We start from the raw sequence: 22304 nt of genomic DNA on the forward strand, positions 1-22304 counted from the left end.
GGGATAGGCTTAGAATGTCATACAACAGAGAGAGGAGGGTATTCTATAAAAAGGTTGAAACAATTCCTAAAGCTCTGTATATTGTGATGCTATGAAAAGAGCTTTATAGTAATAGACTCTGCATATAAAAAACTGCAATGCTACAAAACCATGGTGCCCTAGATAAGGAGTATACATCAGTTATGATCTATTTACCTGTGAAGAGTTTCAGTAATCTTCAAAAATCTATGGACACATCCCCCCCCCCCAATATTAAAACATTTCTAAATATTATTAATTTAAATGGCAAAGTTAATTACATTTTTAACATTGTGTCACTGAAATTAACCAGATGATTCTACAGAGTCAAAGCCTACCATCACTCCCATTCAATATACATATATGTTTCTTCACAATATTGTGAATGTGTTGGTAAGGAAATGGTTCATCATCTGATAAAAATTGAACATATGGAAATCTGCTTTTCTATGAACCACCACTGTGGATTCAATTCCCTCCAATTTAAAATCTGTTTATCGAGGAGCCCAAACGCACATTTAAATTTTTAAGAGAATGCTGTGGGCATCACCCCCTATAGATGTCTCTCTCCACTGTTTCCCGCACAAAAAGAGATAAAACACACACACACACACAAAGTAAAAGTCAGATCCAGTAGGATTAAAACATATCTTCTTGAATTTACAATATTTTACACATGGTCACTGAAAAAACACCATCAAATTAAACCTTAGATTTGTAGGCCACACAATAGCAATCACAGATAAGACATGGGTCAAAAATGTTGATCCAAGGCACAGATCTTCATGGTTTGTACATAAGATGACAACAAAACTACCAACAAATCACACGACACATCTGTCGTCCCAGAGGTGACCTGTGATTTGATGGTGGCTTTCTGGTGATTCCTTCTAAAAATTATGAGGATCCATGCCTCGTAATGCAGGGAAGCATTAGATGGAGACAAATGCAAACTGTGGCTTTATTGGGGGAGAAGGGCTCATAGGAAAAGCCTTGTGATTTCAACAGGAACTGTTTTACTCCGATCTAATCTGCACTTTATCTCTCTCTGTCTGTCTGTCTCTCTCTCTCTCTCTCTCTCTCTCTCTCTCCAGTACCGCCACACTACAGTATTCTCTTTCCCACTCTCTTGACTCCTACACCACCCAATTTTGTCTCCCCTGCCCATCCAAGTCAATCTGTCTTCCTCTCTCTCCCCAAGTCTTCTAGATTGCTCTCCCTTCTTCTCCTACATTCCTGCCATTTTTCATCCCACCCTCTTTGTTGCCCCATTTGTTCAGGTGCCATTTTGAGCCCTGAAAAGTAGATAGAGAAGAAAGAGGAAGTGGGAAAGAAAATCACAACTCTTATCCATGGGGAGGAGAGAGTGAAGGGGGGGAAGGTGACCATCCTTCTCATGAGGTGACAAAGGGAGCAGTGGGGGGGGGGGAATCATGAGGTTTCACGGGTGCCAGGGAGACTCCACAAGAGTTCCACTGTGCCAACAGGTGCCAAGTTGGCAACCATAGAACCTGTTCTCAACTTTGAATGCTCATCTCAGCCTCTCTAAAAAAATATAGTGGGGAACAGAATGCTGTTTAAAATATAACACAAAACTGAAATGGGTTGTTTCCTTACAATCACCCTAGTTCAAGGGTAACTTTATAAACACCACTGTTGCCAAGGCCGGATAAAAGACACTTACATAAGATCAATTGAAATTAACAGAAGGGGTGTAAGAGTGTCCTCCAACTCAAGGAATTCCCAGATAACATGAAAGGTAGAACTAGACATGTTTGGAATTCTAGCTGTTCTTAACACTTCCCCTGCCTGTCTGGGTTTCATAACTGGGGACGGGGGGACGGGGGGGTGAGGCACTGCAAAGGTAGCAGTGGGGTGAGGGGTGTTAAAGTACCTGCTGCATATGCCCCCCTCCTCTCAGAGAACTCTGCTCATCACAAATCTGGAAGTCTCATTTCAAGTCTAGCCTTGATCCCAGAAATAGATTTTAATTAATACTGTGGTTCCGTCTACCATCATCTGTATGTTATCAGTTTAAAAGATGAAATGATGCAGTGATGGATGACATTAATTTAACACACACATTGCAAAAAGTGTTATATATTAATAGGGAACCCGTTTCATAAATATGCACACACAACCTCAATCCAACTATATCTTGGAGGCCTGGGACTCCAGGGTCTGTGCTTATTCTGGACTTCCTCATTTGCCTCTGCAAATGGAGCAATTCCACTGACACCACCTGCCCCAAAGATGAAAGGGGAAGGAGCACTTCTAGATCAATGGCTCCACTGCCCTTGGAGTCTGTTGTGCACACTGTTAACACATGCAGGGCTCCAAATTGGAGCGGCGAGCTTGCCACATTAAATGACTCCTCAAGTCTCTTTTTCTTTCTCCTAGCACTTTCAGAAAATTACAACCAACCAATTAAAAGGTTTTTTGTTTTTTTACTCCATTAACTCTTTTCCTTGTAACTGACTCATTAACCATTTAAAATACATAATCTGTACTTCGATGTTGGACATACTTTCCAATATTTAATTAAGATAACATTTCCCTAGAACTGGATCGCAGGCGAAACATTTGCTTTTTAAAGAATCATTAAACACACATTGCTCATTTTTAAAAGGTACGTAGGAATTTGTTATAATGCAGAAATGCCATAAGCACCAAACATCCATCCCCCAAATGACTGGCTCGATTTGTGTACCACCGTTTTAATCTGCAGTTAATCAATCATGCCTATCAATCAAAGAATGAGCTCAACCCTGCTGTTAGGACGACAATTAATTCTTGGACGCCTCAACAAGTCATCCAAAAACAGAACTAAATTAACTAATAGCTTCCAGTCAAAACACACCAAAATACTCTTCTCTTTCCACTCAAAAGAAACTGAGTAGTTCTTACTAGAAAGGGAAGAGTTGGGTTGCCTCTAGATGGAGTTTGGAGGCAAAATATGTAAGAAATTTAGTGAGTAAAGAGAATATATAGGAAGGGGGAAGGAAGGAATAGATAGAGAGAGGCCTTATTTTAATCAGAGTGTGGACATTTTCAACATTTAACATATACTCCCCACTCACACCAAACACACACACACACACACACACACTTTTTCTAAAATAACAGCATTTTGGAAGTCACTGTTTTTCATTTCTTCTGCTTCATGTGCTTTTCCTACAGACTATGCCCATGCAAAAGCAGACCTCTTGAACTCCAAAACATTTGTGAAAGAGTGGTGACAGAACAATACAGGGGAAAATAAAGCTTCGTGTGGTAATTGAAAAGAGAGATTCTTCCAGGACGGGTTCAAACACTGATCTTGTAGTTTTTGCTTAGCTTTCCCCATCACCACCAATTCCACTGGCTTAATAAGTTAGCAAAATAGGTCCTTGTGCAGTGTTACCATTCATTGTATAAACCGCTGGTTCCCAAAGCGCTTCCTAAGAGGACCTACCAGTGGAATTTCATCTTTGTTCGAGACCCACTTAACCTAGAAGTGAACTCTCCTTCCCTTTATATCTTTGTGCTACAAGGCATCCAGGGCACACTATTGGAAGGCTAGTGATCCATAAATAAAGCCCTCATGACCTGTTCGATGGACCTCAGTCCCTCTTGGGAAGCCACTGGTTTAATCTCTTGCATCTTTCCTATTCAATACATTTTAAAATAACTTCGCAATTTAAGCAATTTTAGAATTCTATTGTGTGCAAAGAAATAAATGCAGGATTTGTTTTCCCCAAACCCTTGGGAAAACATCTCAATACATTCACCACAATTTTCACTTGATTTTCTTCACCTGTTTTGGGTTAAAATACCACATCCTACTTGAAATTTTAGCTACACATCCCTAGCATGGATTTATCCTTGTGGGAAGTAAATATATCTTATATGATCTTTAAAAGGTTTAGTAATTTAAAAAGGTATGAGTGGAATTTACAGCACTTTCATGTTCCTTAAATAAAAATTATTTTTGTTATAATGTAAAGATAAGTGGGGAAAGGTCTTTTTAAAAATCTGAAAACACATGCACACAACTCAGGGTAATAAAGGAAAGTTTCCTCAATTAGTGAGGAGACAAAGAATTCACAAAACTTAACGGGCTTTTCAAAAAAAATCCACTTGTACTTCACTGACTGGTTTTCAGACAAGAAGTATATTTACAATATGTTTTATGGAATAGACTTCTGATTTGTCTAGATTTAAAGCACTTGAAAAAAGGTTCACGGTCATTTGTTTATGTAACTGTATCAGCAGTTTAATGGCGGCAAAGATAGTCAAGCAGACGCCTACTCCTCCTCTTTAGTCGGACTTAATCTCTACTATTTTAAAGAACTTTAACATTTCAATGGCACACCATGCTGCACATCATTCTTAGCTCTTGAAATGTTGGGGCCTTTAATTAACAGTAGCAAAGTAGGAAAACTGTAAAGGGCAAGGCAGTAAAATAAAATGGAGAAAGAGGCTTTTTTTTTTTAGAGAGAGAGAGAGAGAGAGAGAGAGAGAGAGAAGTCCAGGAATTGAAGCAAAAACAATGTTACTGGAAGCAGGGGCTAGTGGGGGGGCGGTGATGGAAGAGCCCTGAAACCCTAAGGATGCAATGAAGAGACTGGAAGCAAGAGCAGACATTGTATACCACTCCAATACCTAACTGACAAAGGGCAGCTTAAAAAAGATTTTAATAAAGATGGAAATAATGGGAACCAAACAGCCAATTCTTGGGCTTCAAGCTTCTAGGTCATGGGTAGACAAACTAAGGCCTGGGGGCCAGATCTGGCCCAATCGCCTTCTCAATCCGGCCCACGGACGGTCCAGGAAACAGCGTGTTTTCACATGAGTAGAATGTGTCCTTTTATTTAAAATGCATCTCTGGGTTATTTGTGGGGCATAGGGATTCATTTTAATTTTTTTCAAAATATAGTCCGGCCCCCCACAATGTCTGAGGGACAGTGGACCAGCCCCCTGCTGAAAAAGTTTGCTGAACCCTGTTCTAGGTTGTAGAAAACACACATTATTTCAGAGTGTTTCTGTTACCAAAGAGAAATCTCTAACACTATGGAAAGGATACTCGATTGTTAAGTCTCCTATCTCACACAAAGTGTTCTCCAAAAATAATTGCACTATTTCATTATCACTGATAGAAAGCATGATATCTCACACAATTCTGGAGGAGCAATACCTTTTATTGGCCCCTTTCGTCTATAAAACACACTAGATTCTCCTTGCAGGTCCAATTTATGTATTTTATTATTTTCTTTTAACAAACCTATATTCTATCTACTTTCTAGGTAAGCCACAGCAGCTATGAAGTCAAAATACCAAAATACCAAAACATTTTAAAAAGGTCCCTTGCTTATATTCAATCAATCATAAAACACACACACACCAATAATAAATTCCAAAGAGGAAAAACGGTAACTCCGAGGAATTTTCCACCAGCCATGTGTTTACTAGCCACCTAAAACAATATAATGATGGGGCCTGAAGCAGCTTGCTTGGCCAGGCAACCCACCACAGGGAATGCCCTTGCCCTGCTTGCCATCAACCATGCCTCACCTTGTCAAGGGATATGACTCAAGCCTTCATGTGATGAACAGAGTCTATGGAAGGCAGCACAGTCCTTAAGATACCCAGGTCCTATGCCCAGGGCCACCCCAAGGAGAGTGAACAGCCCAGGACAAATCACACTGGGTGTCACTCCCATTGCTTGCATCCACGGAGCCCCCAAAGCACTGATTTTGTTGACCCTCAAGGGCAACCATGCCCAAGCTAGTCAGACCTTTAGAAGTTAACACCAGCACCTTGCACTGAGCCTGCAAAGAAAACTGGCAGCCAGTGCATATCATGCAAAATTTGTGTTTCTCGAACAATCAATATTTCTTGAACACAGGTTTTCCAGGCACCAAGTCAAAAGGTTGTCAGATCATATGCAGCTTGTGCAATAACTTGTTTCAGCTCCTAATGCATTTCTTAACAGTCAGTCAAACAAAATGCATATCCTTTATAGAGCTGGGGGTTAATAAAATGGTGCAAATTGCTTTTTTCCTGGGCATGTGGTTTAAACATTTTAATCCTGTCTGTTAACAACAACAAAAAATCCCACAGTGATTGTTGTAAGCAGGTTCCTAGATGAAGATATCCTGCTTCTATTTTTTACTTAGTATTCTTGCTCTTAATCAGGTCCCTTACTGGTGCATTTCTGTACAGAAGCCATTTTAAATGCTTGCACAGTGTTTTGCTTTCAAAGTGATGTCATGGGGGGGGGGAGAGAATGGGAGAAAGGAGGAGCCAGGATAGAGGAACCAGGAGTTCTTCCTCATACAAACTCAGAAAAACCCACAGTCCATTCATCCTTACCTTATTACATATAAATGAGTTAAGAAACCTCACTGTAATAAAAGAATATCAAAAGACTACATTACTACCATGCCACATCTAATTATGAAACCAATTATAACCATTATCGGTATGTTTTTATTGCAGAGATGGAGCTATACAATAAAAAATATCAGCTAGCAAATGATTATTATCTTTATTGGTCACCATTATGATCCACAGGGAGAATTTTCTTTTATTATGGATAAAGAAAAGCAGTTTCTCTGAAAACCCTCCCACCTCTCATTTGGCCCAGCTGTTATGTTTTGGCCACACTTGATTATTACTTTAGCCAGAAAACCAATTTGGATTTCAGAACCTTAACATAAACAAAACAACGCTCAAATCACAATAAGAATTTCAACATTTATGATGAGAGAAGCAAGACTGGGAACTTTTAAGCCATTTTTTGTTACACCTGACCTCAAAATATTGTTTGGGTACACAGTGGACCACTTCCATTTTAGTACGACAAAAACCAAGTTTGGCTGCGCTGCCATTGTAAAGCTTAGACAACACAATGTGTATAATTGCTAACCCATTGGCTTTAGTACCAACTGCTAATAACTATGGGTGCTTTCTAAACACAGTACTACACATAAGCATGTACTCAAAACCTAATGGAATCTGAAGTGTGACTGAGAATTACCAGAAATGTTTTATGCTATAGAGAGGACAGTATGGCATTATGCTGGAAAATCAATGCAACTATTCAGAAGCTCACATTTCCTGTAACAGAAGTAAATCCAAGTGACCACAGAGATAATAGTGTCCAGCTCTGCTATCATTAATTAGGGCAAGAACAGGAAAGAAGCTGTGACCATTTGCGAGAAGGGACTACAGTACTATCCTTGTTTCCATCCTTGTGTGCAGATTGTGCCTCACCTCATTGCAACATCCCAATTTGGAGCGACAAAGACAATTCTGAAATGGACAAGCCATTTGGGGAAAGCTTGAAAATCCACCACACAATTTGGGAGAAACGCAATTTGGATATATTCTAGCTGTAGAATTGTTTAGTTTTGAGTTAAAAGTGAAGACGCAATATTCTGCATTACAAGAAGATCTGGACTCAAGCAGGTGTGCTAGATATATATATATAGATATACATATATATATATATATACACACACACACACACACACACACATAGATCCATGATAGATGATAGATAGATAGATAGATAGATAGATAGATAGATAGATAGATAGATAGATGATAGATAGATGATAGATAGATAGATAGATGATAGATAGATAGATAGATGATAGATAGATAGATAGATAGATAGATAGATAGATAGATGATTGATTGATAGATGATAGATAGATAAATAGATAGATAGATAGATGATAGATAGATAGATGATAGATAGATGTCCTAGATACATAAGGGATGTGGGTGGCACTATGGTCTAAACCACAGAACCTCTTGGGCTTGCCGATCAGAAGGTCGGCGGTTTAAATCCCTGCAACAGGGTGAGCTCCCGTTGCTCTGTCCCAGCTCCAGCCAACCTAGCAGTTTGAAAGCATGCCAGTGCAAGTAGATAAATAGGTACCACTGTGGCGGGGAGGTAAATGGCGTTTCCATGCGCTCTTGTTTCCATCACAGTGTTCTGTTGCGCCAGAAGCGGTTTAGTCATGCTGGCCACATGACCCGGAAAGCTGTCTGTGGACAAAAGCCGGCTCCCTTGGCCTGAAAGCGAGATGAGCACCGCAACCCCATAGTTGCCTTGGACTGGACTTAGCCATCCAGGGGTCCTTTACCTTTTACCTTTACCTATATACACACTTTATAATAAGGACCATCTCTGCTGCAAGTCCTAGGAGAGCTGCTTCCTGCTGTATTGGCCTCTTCCCACCTAGTCCAGGAGGGTGGAGCCCTGACTAACTAGCAACATTAGCAGCCACTATTGCTTAAGGCAGAGCTTTCCAAACTGTGTGTTGCAACACATGTAGGTGTGTCACGCAAGTGCTCCATGCACTCCTCCTGGGGTTGGAAAGGGATTACTTTAACCTCCAGTTTGCTATTAAAACTTAATTACTGTGTCATGAAATGATGCATGTCTAAAAAGTGTGTCAACAACATGAACAGTTTGGAAAGCTCTGGCTTAAAGGGTCAGAGACCATCTTGCCTGCAAGACCTGCTCTTCGGTAGGCCTAAAAACTGTCAGAGTTGGATGTTATTTAGGAGTTTTTTGATGGGCTCACATTTTAATTCTACAGATGTTTAATTATTGCTGTTCTTGGTATTATGCATTTGTACCTTTATTGTTAAGACCTTATTGTGAAATGTGCGGGGACTATTTGATTTTAATTATATAATTACTGAGATGCTTTGTTGTTTACGACTACTCAAATTTTGTTTTATTTTTGTAATTAGGTGTATCTTCTGATGTTGTAAATCGCCTTCAGCTTGGTTTCACTTTGGGAAAATGGCATACAAATTAATGATGATGATGATGATGATGATGAAGCCCCACAATTAGTCCATTTATCTCAGTAGTGTCTACACTGACTGGTAGCAGCTCTCAAGAATTTCATTATTATTATTATTATTATTCATTAAATTTCATCTCAGGGAAGTTCACGGAATAAAACCTCAAAGTACATAGCAAAAACAAAACAAAAACCCTCCCATAAACATATTTTAAAGGATTGCTAATCAACCCAAGGGCTTGTTGAAGAGGAACACTTTCAATGGGCACCTAAAGATGTATAATGAATTAGCCAGACAAGCCACCCTGTGGTTTCAGGGAGTTTCAGACATGGGTCTTTTCCAGCCCACTTGGAGATGTCAAAATTGAGCATGGAACTTTCTGTATGGAGATAAGTCAATCTGCCACTACATCCCTTTCTCACACATTAATGAAAATGTTTAGGAAAAGACTAGGAAGAATCTTCATAATCAAATGGTTCTTGATATTTTAGTCCTTTCACCCACTTAACCAAAGCATATAAGAAGAAAACAGAACACCCTTTTTATTAATGTTAGGATATTTACTCAATTAATGGAGGGTAAAGAGGTGGTAGGCGGAGTTAAGGTTATTGAACAGAACATATTCCCAACCTGAAAAAACAACTCCCCCCCCCAAAAAAGACCATGAAAACTCAGTACATGACAGTCAAGTAAAAGTTCTTCTTGCGCTCTAGACGCAAACTAAGCGTCTCAAACTAAGCAAGATTTTCAGTTCATGGAAAACTGCAGTATATAAAGCTAACAAGTGTCTGTCATTAAATCGAAACTGACATCTTTGTTAAGCCTAAAGTACATATAAACTGGCAGCTACCAGATACGCAGACAGTAACATTACAAAGACTACAGATTGGTTGAAAACCTATCAGCGCAGCCACACAAAGAGAGGGCATGGACGTATTTCCCACTCCAATAAATGCAAACACACACACACACACACACACACACACACAGAAAGGTCTGGGTTCATTTCCAGTGTTAACTAGTGGAGAAATGAGTAGTGGGGGAGACAGAATAACTGAAAAAAATGCAGGGAGGAAAGAAGAGTAAAGCAGCCCATGTCATTCAGCAAATCTTCCATGCAGATGTCCCTTAATGCCTATTAGAATCAGAAGTCAGTTACAAGCTTAGAAATGCCATCTGAACTTTGTAACATAAAGGTAAAGGGACCCCTGACCGTTAGGTCCAGTCGCAAACAATTCTAGGGTTGCAGCGCTCATCTCGCTTTACTGGCCAGGGGAGCCGGCGTACAGCTTCCAGGTCATGTGGCCAGCATGACTAAGCCACTTCTGGCAAACCAGAGCAGCGCATGAAAACGCCGTTTACCTTCCTGCCGGAGCGGTACCTATTTATCTACTTGCACTTTGAGGTGCTTTTGAACTGCTAGGTTGGCAGGAGCAGGGACCGAGCAACAGGAGCTCACCCCGTCGCGGGGATTCAAACTGCCGACCTTCTGATCAACAAGCCCTAGGCTCTGTAGTTTAGACCACAGCGCCACCCGCATTACTATCTATTTCTGAGTCCAAATTGTAATATCAAAAAAATCTACAGTGAATCATAGAATCATGAGTTTCATCATAATCTGTATCTTTAACATCATTCCAACAAACAGTTACAGAAATATTCCAATATACTTCCAGAACATCTAAATCTCCACCACCACCATGAGACATGGAACATCTTATAGTGGCAAAAGAGGAACAAGATGTTTATTTATTTGATCACTAACAATAATTTAACAATATGAAACAAATAAGAACATAAAACACTTATTTCCAAGGATGCTGTCAGCTGCAGCATAACCCAGACTCTGTTTTTCAGGTGGATTCAAAGATAAGAAGGTACCTTTGGGTAAGATACATTATGGGTCAGATTCCAAAATGTCAAGATTTTATGGTGAATCTAAAACAGGTCCAGATCATGGTTAGGCCTCCATGACAGAAGGCAGTGACATTAATATAAGACATCAGGGTGTATAAGAATCAGTCCCAATTGCGGGCTTCAAAATAAAATAGTATCCACGTCCCCGGAGAAAAAATTCACAAGAAACGCAAATATCACAACTTTATTAGCTAGTGGAAAAGACCTGCAGCAAGAGAGCAGGTAACAGAGAGAAAGGAATTTGCATGGGGGAGGAACATCCTCATGCCTTTATCTCAATTATTGGGCAATACTACCCCCACTCAAACCCAATCCACTGAAGTGAGGTTTTCACTGCCAACTCACCATGAAGTTGAGCTCAGGGGAAGGCTTGCTTCCCCAACCTGCCCCTGCTGCCCAGCATTCAGCAGGGTGGCTCCACTTGATCCCAAGAATACTGGACTAATAATCCACTTGAGTCAGGCAGCAATGGAAAGTGGTTGGTCAGAAGCACTTCACCCAAAGGTGCCTTGGGTTACTTACCCTACCCTGCCTCCAAATTAGTTCCCAGCCTCCCCTAAATGCCAGCTGGAAGAACCAGCCTCCTAACCCCTCACAATTCCCAAGGTCAAAGAAACCTTGCTGCAGATCTTTCAGGAAAATGTCCAACCACTCAATAAAGAGATGAACACTATAATCCCTAAACTGATGTGTCAAAGAAAAAATGGATGTGAAAATGAGAAAAATAAACCCCACCAGAGGTGAAGATCCATTTCTTGGCCTCCCAGTTCATTCACAGCCTGACCCTGTTAATCCTGTTGAGGTGGAAGGTACTATACTTCACCAGGAAGGATGCTCCAACATCTCAGACCACAGTAAGAATGCTAGAGGCATGTTATTGCAATGAACCTATAAGAATCAGACTCTTTCACAGCCTTCATAATGCAAATCCTTCCCCATTTTAGTGTTAACCCTTTGCACAAATGTAAATATGCAGTCAAACAACAGCAGTGAGGAAGAGACAATGAATTGCTCCCCTATTTAATTTCAGCTGTCCTTGACACAGATAAGCCATGTTGTATGGTAAGTCCTTTTACTAGAAAGCCAGACGGGAATTTTATATATATCTATATGATATCCTATAGCCTACTTTGAGAAGAAATTAAGTACTGAACAGGAATGTCAGACTGAAACATTCAGCCTTTAGGATTTAGGAACACTGGCTTTAGAAACAAACAAACCTGATAACAGGAAAGTAAGAGATTAGAGACAGAGAGAAACAGAAGAACAGGAAAATATTATAGTATCACTGGAATGCATCACACCCAGTTATGTTGTTGTTGATTAAAATTCTATACCATCCATCTGAGGATCACAGGGAGGTTTAGAATACAAAAATACATACCATTGTAACAAACAAAAACAATACCCCCTAGTTTAAAAGGCTATAGATGGTTTAATTAGTCAAAAGCCTGGAAGAGAATAAGGTTTTTGCCTGGCGCTGAATCCCTGGGGAGAGCATTCCTCAAGTAGGAAGTCACCACAGAAAAGGCCTCTCTCATGTTACCACCTTTCAGACCTGTCATGAAAGAGGCACACAAACAAGAGCCTCAGATGACAATCAGAGTGTCTGGGTCAGTTCATATGGGGAGAGGTGATCTTTGAGGTCCTGAGCCATTTAAGGCTCTAGAGATCAAAACTAGCACTTGGGCCCAGAAACTAACTGGCAGCCAGTGTGGTCGGGTCATGGCTGCTTTATATGCTCAAACTGTCTTGCCCCTTTGAGCAACCTGGCCAGTGATTACCAGAGCACAGGCAACAAAAATTACCGGTAAGCTATCCCTGTCCAGATAGGGGCACAGCTGGGCCACCAGCTGAAGCTGATGGAAGGCACTCCAAGTCACCAAGGTCACCTGAGACTCAAGTGACAGCAAAGGATCCCAGAAGTACCCCCGAGCTGTGTACTCACGAAAGTCACAGACCCCAGTCCAAACACGCAGGCCCCAATCCAGTTGAAACCAAGAGCTTTGACTTGTCACTAATTTTACTGGAAAAATTAACGTTACCAACATATAAGTTCTATGAGAGACCTTACACAATCACTGCATCGTGACCCAATTGCTTTTAATTATTACTTGTTTTAGTTTATATCCAGCCTTTCTTCCCAAAGGAGCCCAGGGTGGCAAACACACCAATGTTTCCAAATAAAAAATAGCTAAACAGTTAAAACATTCTAAAAACAATTACTATTAAAAAAAACCATATAAAAGCAGTTTACAATTAAAAACATTCTAAAAGCAATTGCCATTAAAAATGTTCTCAAAAACATAATTTCGTTCAGTGCTGATTCTGAAGGTTTCTGTTGACAAGGAAACCTCCCTATTTGGGGAGCAGAGCTTATACCCAGGACAGGCATGCTCTTACAAGATTCGCCACTGGCAAAAAAGCAATGAAGCAAGTCTCTAATCTGAAAAATAGCACCACTGTGGTGAAGAATTTGGAGTTTCTCCAGCTTCCATACCAATTCCAAAACCCAACAATCTTGCAGTGAAATTCTCAGTGGTGGAAATCATATTAGTTCCACGGCCATTTTACATAATTCATACTAATTACAGTGAATCATTATGGAGGGTTTTATGGAGTGGTTTTTCTTTTTTTAAGAGAACATTGTTTTGTAGAAGGCTACAGAAGGATACAGAAATCCACTACCTAAAATAATACAAACAAACTTAAAACACAATGTTTCCTATCACCACTTAATTTGTAATCTGCTTCATAATAATAAATTAACTGTCTGAAGCAGATTGATATAGCCTATATGTTTCAAACTTTTTTCTTTGGAGCAGTGTAATCCTATGTATGTCTACTCAGAAGTAAGTCATAGGGAGTTCAATGGAAATTACTCCTATGTAAGTGTGTACAATATAAGATTGTTAGTTGTTCCAATAGGAGTAAGAGCTTTTTTTACAGGAAGAAGTACTTGTAGTACCATAGTTTGCCCATATTCAACTAACGTGTCTCAACACGCAGTTTGTAAAGCTATGCTTTAAGCAATAGTAGCTTAAAGTAGTTAGCCCATATTCTCAAAAGCAAAATGAAGATTATGCTGATGATTAAAACTGAAGTGGTAAATTTTATGTGAACGGCTGTAGAAATTAAGTCACAAAATTTACAGCTACGGACAATATAAAGTCAGAGATTTTGTTTTTTTGCTTTTAGTTTACTATCTGCATTGTTAATCTAGACTCAAATATTGTTAAACTTTCTAAGGACCAACCATTTTGTCTTTATTGGTTGCTCATACAACCTTTTCTTTATGCAATGTTGTCTTCCTGGTCAAAGTGCCTCCCCCTCCTTGGTTGCCCCCATCCCCCTTCCACTCCTATGCAGCCATTATCAGCATCATCAGCATCACAATGCCAAGCAACTACCAAAATGTAAGAATCCTAGCCTATATCCGGGATATGCTTGGGATGAAGGGAACACAAGCTTCCATTTGCAGCTTCAATACACACCTCAATCTTCTGCTTAAGTACAACTTGAGCTGAAAAGGGAAGTCACATTTGCATGGGAAGGAGCTGCCTGATTCCTCAATTTTAACATTACAAGCACCATGAAACAACAAGGAAGAAATTACCACATCAATGCAGGCGCAGGTCAATTGTGTGTCCAGGGCAGCTGTCTACCAGCTACATTTGGTAGACAGGCTGAGACCCTATTTGCCTGCAGACTGTCTTGCCAGAGTGGTGCATGCTCTAGTTATCTCCCACTTAGACTACTGCAATGCGCTCTACTTGGGGCTACCTTTGAAGGTGACTCGGAAACTGCAAATAAACCAGAATGCGGCAGCCAGACTGGTGACTGGGAGCAGCTGCCAGGACCATGTAACACCGGCCTGAGAGACCTGCATTGGCTCCCAGTATGCTTCTGAGCACAATTCAAAGTGTTTGTGCTGACCTTTAAAGCTCTAAACAGCCTCAGTCCTGTATACCTGAAGGAGCATCTCCACCCCCATCGTTCAGCCTGGACACTGAGGTCCAGCACCGAAGGCCTTCTGGCGGTTCCTTGACTGTGAGAAGTGAGACTACAGGAAGCCAGGCAGAGGGCCTTCTCGGTAGTGGCGCCTGCCTTGTGGAACACCTTCCCATCAGATGTCAAGGAAACAAACAACTATCCTACTTTTAAAAGACATCTGAAGGCAGCCCTGGCAATGGAAGTTTTTAATGTTTAATCCTGTATTGTGTTTTTTATATTCAATTAGGAGCCACCCAGAGTGGCTGGGGAAACCCAGCCAGATGGGTGGGGTATAAATTATTATTATTATTAATATTATAATAAATAATAATAATAATAATAATAATAATAATAATAAACCCTCAATATAATGCAGATTTGGGAGGGGGGAAATTGAAGTTCTCTTTACAACTTGGAAAACAAGAGATTATTCTTCTCTCCCTAATGTTAAAATAAAAAAACCAGCCATCCTCAACACTTTTTCTTAAGGAGTGCATACTTAACTGCCCTACATCTTTAACAGACCTCAACAAATCTTTTGGGAGAAAATATGCATATCAAAAGCAACTATTTTCATGGCACTAACTGTGCCCTAAATACAAACAGAGCATACAAAACTGACAAGACAAAAGCCAAAGCAAACATCACAACTATCTGAGATACCTTTTAGAGGCATGCATTTAACATTCACCCTATCTTAAACAAATCCAAAAAATTGCTTCTATTCCCAACACTAATATTTCACCCAAATACTTATTCCTCTCCCATAGTATCCACCTTGACCACTTAAAGCCATAGCCTAATTCACTGTTTAAATGGACACTCACAATATGTACAAATGGTTGGCTTCCACAAAAAGCATCCAACAAAACAAACTTAAAAGAAAAGCCTGAAGCAAATTTCAGAAGGTGAAAGGAAAAATACCCAAAGTAGGCATATTCAAAGTCCAGAGATCCTAACCACCTTTTAAGAACAGCAACACCCAATACAGGTATCATTTAGTAAGGCCAAGCAAGGTCAAAGGAGGTAATATTGAAAACAGTAACCAAGAGTCCAAAAAGGCAATGTGGCCCAAGTCACATTGAAGGTTGGGTTCCAGGGCGGGCAGGAAAAGACGAAGAGGCAGCAGAGGCAATGGAAATAAATGAAATAAATGAGTCTGTGACAAGTTGCTCAGACTGGGAAGGTCAAGTCTATGGTCACAATATGTTTCTTGACCTAGACCACCTGATCCCTCTGAACTAGCCAGTTAAGAATCTCTTCTTGTCACTGTGAACCAACAAGGCTCAAGCCAGCCAGATCCAGATAGATCGATCAATCAATCAATCAATCAATCGACAGACACACACACACACACACACACACACAACCTGTGGCCCTCCAGATGTTTATTGTTTATTTATTTATTTATTATTTATTTATTTCCTCCAAGGAGCTCAAGGCAGCATAGATGGTTGTACCACTTCACATTTCACCCTCACAACATCCCCGCGAAGCAGGTTGGCCTGAAAGGCAGTGAATGGTCCAAGTTCACCCAGTGAGCTACAAAGCTGAGTAGGGGATTTGAACCCTGTTCTCCCAGGTTCTAGTCTGACACCACGCTGGCTCCTGCTCCAAACATCCCTGACCATTAACAATGCCGACTGGGACTGACTGACTCCAACAACATCTGGAGGACCACCCCTGATACATGCCTCAACATTTCAGAAGCTGTATTTAACAAATGAACATATTTTGGAGCACATAACTGACATGCATAACATAGCTAAAGGAGCAATCCTAAGTTTGGCATCAAATCAGTAGTTGAGTAAGACTTATTCTGAGCAACACTGTTTACTTTACACATACCTTATTCTGAATCACAGAGGTGACCAAGCCATTCACATACAATTTTCACCAGCTTCCATTTGGAGAAATTCTTACAACTTATAAATCCAAATATTAGTGTCTTCTTTGGTTTACACTGTATTCCACAATGAGAAGGTTAATAAAACATGGCATCTGTCTGGTTCTGGTTGATACTGATTTAGACGTAGCTTGCTGGCAGGTATCATCCTTCAGAGATATTCACACAGTTTACCTGTTCAATAGAAGTGAAAGGTAAGATTTGGTATTGGCACATTTCAACAGTTTCACTATAAAATAATTCTAAAGCTATGATTGTAAGCACACATACTTGGAATTAAGTCCGACTGATTTTTAAGTAGGGTCTGTTTTCACCTAAACATGCTTAGAGTTCTACTGGAAGACTCCTGTAAGCCTCGTTTGTGTAGAACAATCCTGATATTCCTTTGGAACAGGGATGCTCTAGGGGACCACATGCCAATGATGAGTGTGACCATTTGCACACACAAGGGTGATTTGCATCCCCATCAGAGCACTGTGCTCTGCCCACCCCAGTGCAGAATCTACTGTGTAGTTTTCCTTTTTGCTGCTGCAAAACCTGGTAGGGCTTAGGTGGGGGGCAGAAAAATGCTTGGTGGGGAAGGTAAACCAGAACCCCAAACAGCAGGTGAGCCACCCCTGCTTTAGAATAGTGGTTCCCAATTGGGGGTTCGCAGACCTCAAGGGGTTCACATAAACTATCCAGGGAATCTGTGGCACCATTCACATAACAAAAGCTACCAATGCTATAGAGATATGAAAATGTTCAGAAGTAAGGTGTCCATAACTTGGCTTTTGAAAAACACAGGGTCTGCAGTACTTAGCTAATTGGGAGCCACTGTTCTAGAAGCTTTTATTGCAGTGCAAATCTATGTGTGCCTATTTAAGAAGTAAGCTCCACTGGACTTAATGGGAGTTCCTCCCAGGTAAAGGCATAGAGGGTTGCAGCCTAACCCATTTTATCTCAACCACTGTACTTTTACTATTAGGCATCACCCATTTTAGGAGTATTACAGAAGCAACTTTTCCTCAATAGGGTTTTTCCACGTGCATTGAACTTTTAAATCTTACCTCTGACAACTTATCATTAGCCATTAATTTCTAGCAACTACAGCAGAGACGTTTCCCAATCTTTCTATTCAAATAACGATTTGAGTTTGGTGCACAGTAAAACACAAATTTTGTTGTTTGCATAAATCACGAAGTATTACAAGAAGACTAACACGATCACTAGAAGAGTATCAAATGGATACCATCCTAGACTCTTAGGCAATTACAAGTGGGCCCACAAATCTAAAGAGTTACAAACATTACTCCTAACTGCTTGTTAAAGGGAAGATTGTTTAATATCATGGGTAGGCAAACTAAGACCTGGGGGCCGGATCCTGCCCAATCGCCATCTAAATCCGGCCCGCAGATGGTCCGGGAATCAGCATGTTTTTACATGAGTAGAATGTGTGCTTTTATTTAAAATACTTCTCTGGGTTATTTGTTGGGCATAGGAATTCGTTCATTATTTTTTCCCCAAAATATAGTCCGGCCCCCCACAAGGTCTGAGGGACATTGAACCGGCCCCCTGCTGAAAAAGTTTGCTGACCCCTGGTTTAAAGTGACTGGCAACTCAACCCTTATGCAGATACAGCATGGAGTGATAGATGATGAAATGGCATGCAGAACCAGACAAGAAGCCATCACCACTCTGAGGAAATGTGTCCCCCATGCTCTCCTGACATTATAATCTGCATACATTTGAAAGTTTTCTGTTCCTGTAGATTTAGTTGCAAGGTACACTATAACTTCATTACACTATAACAAAGCCCAAAGGGCAATCTGCACCAGAAAAAGGATGGAAGGAAGAGAGTTGCTCAAATCACTTCCTTCCGCCCATCAATTTCCCCCTGAAATTTCCCATCCCTATTTAAATTTCTAACCCTGTGATTTTCCAGACCCATGTCTGCAAGGTAAACATGGATCTGCAATACTAGCAGAAACTAAAGGAACAGAGAGGATCTTCAGGGTCAAGAGGGCCAGCAGGGAAGGCTTAAGCCAGGCATGGCCAAACTTGGCCCTCCAGCTGTTTTGGGACTATAATTCCCATCATCCCTGACCACTGGTCCTGTTAGCTATGGATGAGTAGTCCCAAAACAGCTGGAGGGCCACATTTGCTTATGCCTGCCTTAAGCATTCCCTTCCTTCTCACCTCTTCTCCCATGCAAAACAGTGCCTCCAGGGGTGCTTTGCAGTGAGAAAGAGGCTTTGCTACATTTGACTGTAGTGTAACATACTTGTTTGAACTACATGGTTAAACTAGCCACAGTTCTCTTCCCAAATATGGTTACAACTTATCTTCTGGAAACTGTGGTCCTACCATTTTTTGATAGGGGTGGCCACGTTAGTCTCTTGCTGCAAAAACAATGAAGCGTCTGTCTGGTAGCACCAAAAAGACAAGTTGTTGTTATTATTATTATTATTATTATTATTATTATTATTGCAGTCATGTTGACTATGAGTATAAAATCCAACAGAATCTAAGCAGTCACCTAGATTTTCAGAAGTGGTATACCTCTGAATGGGCACAAGTGGAGGAAGTATTGTCACACTCATGTCCTGCTTGCAGGCTTCCCATGAGCCACTGTGAGAACAGAATGTTAGACTAGATGGGCCTTTAGCCTAATCCAACAGGGATCTTTTTCTGTACAAGTCTAGGTGATGTTTGTTTTTGTTTTGTTTTTAAGATTTCTAACCACACTTCACAGCTGATTCCCAAAACCAAAGGCAACCTTTAGCACTGACTATTAAAAGGCCAACTTCCCTTTTCATAACTTGCTTGAATTTTAGGCGTAGAACAAGTGCACATTGCCTAAATATGTACCAAGTGCAATTCCTCAACTACAAATCACAATAGTGACTGCACAACCCCCACAATATTTCTATAGGATTGAAGCTTCTATTGTTGTTGAAAAGCCCTTGGAAATAGCTTTAGAGCCTCAGGTAAGAAATGGAGTAGGAAAGTTAACAGGGAATCAGTGAAATACATTAAACAAAGATGTAAGCAAAAATTAAAGTAATAAGATTAAATTAATAAGAAAACTGAACAATACAGGAACAGGAGAAGTTGGAAAATATGAGATATGAGGTGGTACAAGTTAGGAGCCTGTTTTCTCTATTTTTCTTCCCACCCTCTCTCCTTTGTAGCTCTATTGAAGTATTCTATTGTTCTGAGCTCTGCTGAGCTTAATGAACTTTGTAAGTATTTCTGGCACTACAGCTTACACTCTCAAACCTTAACATCAGCCCTTAACTGGAACACTTGTACAGGAATCACACAACTGGACTCATATGAAGGCCTAGTCACACAGTGACCAGATTGCCAATACTTTTATCTGTACTAGTGATCTTACCAGCCTGGCTCTATCGGTGGTTACAATACTCAGAATGTGCTCCAGAATTTCCTACATAGACAAGGCCTGTGTGTTACCGCACATTAGATCCAGCATTTGTCATTCCAGTACTAGATCCAAGTGCTAGAATTACGGTATATTGGTTCAACAAGACCAGCCATGACAGGAAATAATCTGTCCATTGCAGGCTCTCCTGTGGATCTACTAACATTTGTGAGAGAAAAGTGAGGAGAAAATGAAGGACGGATATACACTACAAACTTAAAATGCTTTGGTACCAATCCAACTAGCATGGTTTCATCAAAGATCCTTGGAACATGAAGTTCTGCAAGGGCGCTGAAAATCGCACTGAAGATTTCTAGTCCACATCATGGAACTAAACTTTCAAGGATTCCCTGGGGAGGAAAGAAGTATTAAACTAGTGTAACTCTGTAGTGTAAGAGTCTGTTTCAAAATAAAGTATTAAAAGAAGACATGCCTGCAGATATCACTGCAAAACAAATGTCGTGTATAAGAAAAAAATTGTAGAATGGTAGGTACCATAAATCAAAAGGAACACAGCAACTGGGGAAAGCAGGGAAACAATGGGATTAAGAAAAAAGTGGTTATTGAAAGAAACAGAAAAAACCAGGACAAATAATTTAAATAATAATAAGAAGAAGAGAGCAAATAGGAATATAATGTAAGTTACCAAAACTTAACAAAAGGGGAGAAATGCCAGAGCTTTGAAACAAACAAAAAGAACACAAGATTTTCACAAGTATACTGGAAAGTAGCCTGAAAACTTCCATCTTAATAATGGCCCATTTAACAGTGAAATGTGCTATCCTAATGGTCCAACTCCGAACAGCTTCCTAGTTCTACAGAAGTAGAGAGGTTTCTGCTGGTACCTACCTTACATTTATGCCTCCACAAACTCACACATCAACAAAGAACCAGCATTCACCTGCATCTCACCCAGGCAGATTCAATGTAGACCACACCTTCCAAAATGTCCACCTTCCCTTCAATCTGATCATTTCAGCATCCCATTCATGGTTCAGCCAGCGCCCCCAGTCACAAAAAACACTCTTCCCAGTCACTGTCCTGAGAATCCACATCTCAAGCAAGAGGCAGTCTCTCCCCCCCCCCCTTGGTGCCCGCCAAACTGCATTACATAAGCAGATCCAAACTGACAGAATTGCAGGCATTAACAAAATCAACATCATACCCCCAGCTTATTAACATCCAGACCCAAGTGGATTCCACACTAGTCTGATGCACACATCCCAACCTTAAGCAGTTTCCACTTAACACTTTCAGTTGATAACAAAGCCACAAAGGGAAGAGGGGGAGAGAAATAGCAGAAGTAACTCACCTTCCTTCTTCTCTTAAGACCAAAAAATATATTAAAATTAAAAACCAGGACTCTCTGAGCAGTAGCTGGAACATTCTACAAAGTCTTTGGGAGAAGTTGGAGAAGTTTGAATAAACTGTTGAAAAGACCAGATAAACCCAGAAGGGGAGATGGAGAGTTCATCCGAGTTTCCTCTTTTGTTCAAGTTCCCTGAGCAGACAAAGAACCAGCAAGCGGCAGCAGGTTTCTCCCTCTCACCCCCTTTCCCTCCCCCTCCCTCCCTCTCCCCACCCACCCCCATCCAAGAGCACCTCAAGTCTAACTTCAGCCTTCTCTTCTTCTTTTGAACAGATCCTGCCCTGCAACTTTTTTTTCCTCCCCCCCAAAAAGAAGCCTCTCGTAGACTTCCCTTTGCGCCTCATCACAGCCTCCAGTTCAAAACTTCCCTCTAACTGAGCCTCCCAGAAAAACAATTTTAATGGAGGCGGGAGGGGGCAAGGAGGAGAATCTCTCAAATCATTATTTCCGGTAGATGCACCTCTTTGTTTGGATTCCCCTTGACGGTCATTGAGAACAATTCCCCTCGGTATTCGGGCTAGGCGCGATTCCCCTTCCCAGCCCCCTCCCCTTACGATTCCCAAGAACAAGGTCTTTCTTGATTTCCCGAAAATGGGAAAGATATCCTCACACCCAAAGTGAGCGGGGGGAGGGAGGTGCAGGATAGGGGAGGCCAGCAAGATGTAGGGTTAACACGTTTCCCTTTCACTTTTGGAAACGTCTCCATCCAGCCAAGGGGAACAAAAGCGTCCTCGCGCAAAGGAGCTCGGCAGCAACCAGCTTTTGACATCTCTCTACCTGTTGCACAGCGAGAGGGAGGGAGCGGTGGGAACGAGAGCACCCGGCAGCCCATAATAATAGGGACCCGCCAGGCTTTTCACCTGTCC

General features: G+C 40.9%; 1 protein-coding gene across 8 annotated transcripts in view; it reads right to left on the reverse strand.

Moving 5' to 3' along the window:
* LOC308481672 (uncharacterized protein) overlaps positions 1 to 22304 on the reverse strand; it is a 395496-nt gene that overhangs the window by 318635 nt on the left and 54557 nt on the right. For 4 of the 8 annotated variants that reach the window (XR_013988775.1, XR_013988776.1, XR_013988777.1 and 1 more), the window contains exons 1-2: positions 21382 to 21599; positions 16588 to 16819 (exon numbers count right to left, since the gene is read on the reverse strand). The gene's annotated coding sequence lies outside the window, so the exon portion shown is untranslated. Of the gene's footprint in view, positions 1 to 16587; positions 16820 to 21381; positions 21600 to 22304 lie in introns of those variants that run through there. The other 4 variants (XR_013988772.1, XR_013988773.1, XR_013988774.1 and 1 more) reach the window with 2 other exon arrangements.

The sequence above is a fragment of the Podarcis pityusensis genome, assembly GCF_964106645.2.
Source record: "Podarcis pityusensis genome assembly, chromosome: 7".
Classification (NCBI taxonomy): domain Eukaryota; kingdom Metazoa; phylum Chordata; class Lepidosauria; order Squamata; family Lacertidae; genus Podarcis; species Podarcis pityusensis.